Here is a 5,501-nt window from a genome sequence, read left to right on the forward strand (position 1 = left end):
CACGGTAATCATCAATGGGTTCAAACGTTGTAACACGATATCATGGAGATCGTGATCATTAATAAGCATAACTGATTCACCGTCTTCATCAACATAAGTTAGCGTAAAGTTAACATCAGAACCAAAGCTGAAGAGACTGTAAATCTTCTCCCTTAACATAGCAAAGTCAAGAGCGAGTTTCTTGTCATCAAGAGACACACTAAAACTGTGGAGTTTTTTACCATACCTAACCTGCAAACATATCCCTAAGTAACAAGTTTAAGTTCAATTTCACCCAGAAATTTTCATATGCTCTTTCATATATGATACTGTATAACACATAATCAATATGCATAAGTGAGGCAGGCACATTAGCAAAATATAGATGCATAATATTTTAAACGTAGGGTACGTTTAGATCCAGAACTTTTGCGAAAAGCATATATAAAAAAAATTATAATGGCAATCAACTAAACATTCTACAGATAATATTACAACAAATTAGAACCCTAACCCTAGGTTTGAAACAGCACCAAATAATAAATCGATCAACATGACTAATTACTATTACTATAATTCAATGAAATGGTCATCAAGTGAAGCTAAATTAAAATTAAAGAAAATAAAACATACGATAAGAATACGGATATGGAGGATGGACGAATTTGATAAGACAGGAAAATCGTAAAACGAAATAATAAAATAAATAATGGTAAAAAAAGTGTAAGCAAACGAACCTTGAACAGAATCGAGGAAGGGGTATCCATGTATAAAGATTGAACTCGATTTGGGAATTAGTGAGTTTTACGGAAAATTGATTTTTAATCAGCAGGCGAGGAGAAAACAGAACAGGTGGCCGTGCTTAAATACTTTGTACGGCCTTTTTACTTTTTTTATTTCTAGAAAAACTGAACTTTTTGGAAAAGGATTAGGAAACTTTATAACTACAATAATTATAATTATAATTATAAATTATAAATTAAGGTATATATATAATAGATTTCTTTACCCGACAATTAGAATTTAAGTAAAATGTTGATCTTGTAATATTGTATTGATGATTGATTTGATTTTATGTAAATACAAAGTTAAACCATTTGTCATATACTCAGCATAGAATAGTAAACACAAGCGATTTAGGAATTAGTGAGTTTTACAAACATTGATCTATCCATGGTTTAACTTAACAGCCGAGGAGTAAACAGAAGAGGCGGTGGGTAAGTACTTGACAAAATTACACTCCTCGTCCCATGCTAAACCTGAAACAACACTCCTTATCCTTAATATTGCAGGTTTTTGGAGATCGTAAAGTGCAGTGTTTGGTGGTTTAGTTGAGGCACCACTAAGACCATCAACAAATAAATGATACCTCGACTAATCAGTAGTACTTTTCTCCCCTTTTTCACTTGTTGTTGAATACTTTTACAGGGATTAAATAACAAATTCGTTTTTACGAATTTACCATGACGTTTCATCACACACCAACAACATCAACCGGTGGAGTCCCACAAAATGGTTAAAAGAAGTACGTTTCCCACAAAATGGTTAAAAGAAGTACGTTTCATGACACAGGTAAAAGTAATACATATAACATTTTACTTCAAATTACACCAAAAGATTGTGGTGTGGACCCATGAGTCCATGACACCGCTCTCATTCATACAAATATATCAAGCTCCACACAATACACAATCTTAAAGACTTTAAAGCATATTCCTTTATAATATAATAATAATAATAATAATAATAATAATAATAATAATAATAATAATAATAATAATAATAATAATAATAATAATAATAATAAGCATATAACATTTTCGGGGATCACGCGGTGTCTTGTGCTGGTATGGTGGGTATTAAGCATCGACATAATGTTGTTCGGGATTCCCTTGTTAATGTTTGTTATCGATCTGGGATTTCAGCGAGAAAGGAGGTTGACATTGGGTTGTCTGGAGGGAACGACAGGGCCCTCAGACCTGCAGATATGTTACTTTATTCCTGGGATTGTGGTCGCGATGTTTGTGTTGACTTGACAGGGTCTTCTCCTTTGACACCGTCTTGGCTTTCTGACTTTGTCCCTGGACGTGCTGTGGTTGATGCGGCTCGTCGGAAGCGGGTCAAGTACGAATCTAGCTGTCAGGCGATTGGTTATGGTTTCATTCCTTTCTCATTTTCTTCCCTTGGGGAATTAGAAAAGGATGATGTTTCTTTGCTACAGTGGGTTCAGAAGAGTTCGATGGCGCAAGATATTGGTGCCGGTGCTGCTGCTCATATTTTTACTAGGATAGGTTTTGCTATTGCTAGAGGTGTGGGGGCTCAGATTGTCTCTAGGCTTCCCACTAATTTTTTGTAAGTTTTAATACTTTTAAGTTTATAATAATAAGAGGATAATAATAATAATAATAATAATAATAATAATAATAATAATAATAATAATAATAATAATAATAATAATAATAATAATAATAATAATAATAATAATAATAATAATAATAATAATAATAATAATAATAATAATTCCTTGGAGCGTATTGTTACTGCTTTCGGGCCTGGGTTTGGTGATTGGCAGTGGCGGCTTGCCACCTTGCCATTTGCTTTTGGAAGGCTTGGTGTTTATTCTGTGGGAGATGTTCGTCATTATGCTTTTGTGGCTTCTCGATTACAGTCTGCTGGGTTGCAGACCAAGCTCCTACGTCATGCGGGTATTGTTGGTTATAACAACTCTCACTTTTTGACTTCTGAAATTACTGAAATGACCTTAGGGTTTACTGTCTGACTATACGTATTAATTATTTAAGGGTTGTTATATACACAATCAATTTAACGTTGACCAAATAATAAACTTTTATTCGACACTCACTGCTAATTAAAATTTATGCATTTCAATAATATTATTTATAACTATTAATCTATAAGTAATAAATAAAAAGTGACATTTATATAAATAATAAAACAATTAGGAACTAAATAAAAATAAATACAAGTCATGAATTAGTAAAAAGAAAATAATACTTATCATGTAGTAAATGTAAAAATAATAATAAACATAATAATAATAATAATTGTAATAATAATGAGACTAAAGAATCTTAAACAATTACATCCTTATGTTGACTAAAAATAAAGTATAAACTAGTACATCCTTATGTTGACTAATTATAAACTAGTACCACCTTTTGTTGACTAAAAATTATAAAACAAAATAAAATCATTAATTAGAATATCCTTATGTTGACTAACACTCTAATACTTGCACTATATAAACACTCCTAGACTCCTAGTTTCTCATTCACAAATCACACCAAAATCCTCTCTCAAAAACAATCTCTCCCTCTCCCTCTCTTGTGGTATTCGGATCTTCAAGCTTGTTCTTCGTGTTCTTCAAGAATCTTCAAGGAGTTCTTCAAGATTTTTAAGGCTTTGATCTTCCATCTTCATCGTGTTCATCTTTTCTTTGTTAATTATCTTGAATCTTCAAAGGTATAACATAAACCCTAAACTATTTACATAAACTTTAATCTTTGTTAATTCATATTCATATTATAAACTTGTTATTCATAAGTATATACATAAACACTCCTAGATTTATATATACATATATACATGTAAAAAAAAAATATTTTTATGTATATATACGAATTATATATACATATACATAATAAAACCTTAAACCCTAATACTACTTATACTAGTACTTAACATGTATACACTATTACTATTACTAGCACCTATAACCTACTACTTATATTGTAGCACAAAAACATTTTGGGATATGTATTAGAGATGTATAGATCTTCGAACTTTCTTGACGAATGGTTTCTACGAGATTCTAGGCAGAGAGTTTGGATTTCCGATTTAAAGGGTCCTATGACTCAAGCCCCTAGATCTAAATTAGCCATTCCAAGGGAAAGGGGTGATTGGAAGCTTATCTAATACGGAAAGTATCCTAAAATGAAAAACACTCATAAAAGTAGAAACTCTCTAGTCATAGAAACTTAGTAAAATAAGAAACTTTCTAAAAATGGAAACTTTATAAAAATAGTAACTTACTAGGAATAGAAACTTAGTAAAACAAACTATACTTAAACACATACTTAAACTTAAACATGGGCAAAACACTTAACTACTCTTAAATGTCAATAGGTTGACTTTCCTGCTCACTCGTTCAACTCTTTATTTCGAGGAATAACTCTCTCTCTACTTACTAAGGTGACTTTCATAGCCCCACTCTTATTGCTATAGCACTTTTTATACTTATTGGGGTGAGACACATGCTGCTTTTATACTTTAAACAACTTAGACACAAGTACGAACCTAAACTGTACTATGACTAGCTTATGCTACTAAGACCCCACAGTGATATTTTTTAATTGCTTTCAGGATAAGGCATTCTTAATTATTGGGGGTAGGCCTATCGGGAGTAACGTCCCCGATACATTTGACCGCGATGTCTTTGTATTACTTAATAATGATTTAAACATGGTGATAAGGTACTGTCAACTTATCATCGGGGCAACAAAATAAACGTTTAGTCTAAAATATCACGAATCAGTACTACTTTTGGATCTGCGAGATCTACTTTTTGATCCTGCGGGAGATCAACTTTACAACTAAATCTTGTGGTCTAAAAACAACGATAACTACTTTTGTTAAACCTATGAACTTCACTCAACCTTTTTGGTTGACACTTTAGCATGTTTTGTCTCAGGTGCTGTTTGATTCAAGCTTTCTTATCTACTACTTATGTGATGCTACTTGGACTTAGGATCAAGAGATATCGCATTTATTACTTCTGCATATGAACAATTACTTTATCGTTATTTCCATTATTGTAACAACATTTCATTTTCCGCTGCGTACTCAATAAAGTTAAATTTTCTCATTTAGTATTGTTCTCGTATTATAATATATTAGTTTATTTGATATTAGTAACATTTCTTCCAGACCCTATTGGGAGGACGTTACAGATTGGTATCAGAGCATAACCAGGCTGTTATAGAGAACCAGGATTGCATTTTTATGTGTGCCTTACTTGCTAGCTATGGTGCCTTAGCAATCTAGGAAACTATAACCTTTTCTGCCTTAGACTTAAAGCATTTAGAATTGCCTTATAATCTTAACAATCATGCTTTACCAAACTTGACTTAAAGATTCTAATCAAAGTCTCTTTCCTAATGTAGGACTACAACTTTCCTTGACCATAGTGCCTTTAATTGTTGCCTTTAACTGTTAAATGCTACACTATACTTTAGAAACTTTACTTATCTTAGAATGCCGAGCTAATCTAAGAACTCTGCTCACTTTCCTGAGTACTATCCAATTACACCACCACATCTAAATGCCACACAATGATTTCAGAAATTCTTGACATTCATAAGTCATCTATCATGGTTATGTGTATTACATATGTATTACATGAAATATTATCCATGATTTTGAAACTCTTATAATTGTTACTACTCACAATCAAACGTATATAACTCTCTGTTATATCACGTACCTATATGCCTTATGCCTTT

Source organism: Rutidosis leptorrhynchoides, chromosome 9 (assembly GCF_046630445.1).
Source record: "Rutidosis leptorrhynchoides isolate AG116_Rl617_1_P2 chromosome 9, CSIRO_AGI_Rlap_v1, whole genome shotgun sequence".
Lineage (NCBI taxonomy): Eukaryota > Viridiplantae > Streptophyta > Magnoliopsida > Asterales > Asteraceae > Rutidosis > Rutidosis leptorrhynchoides.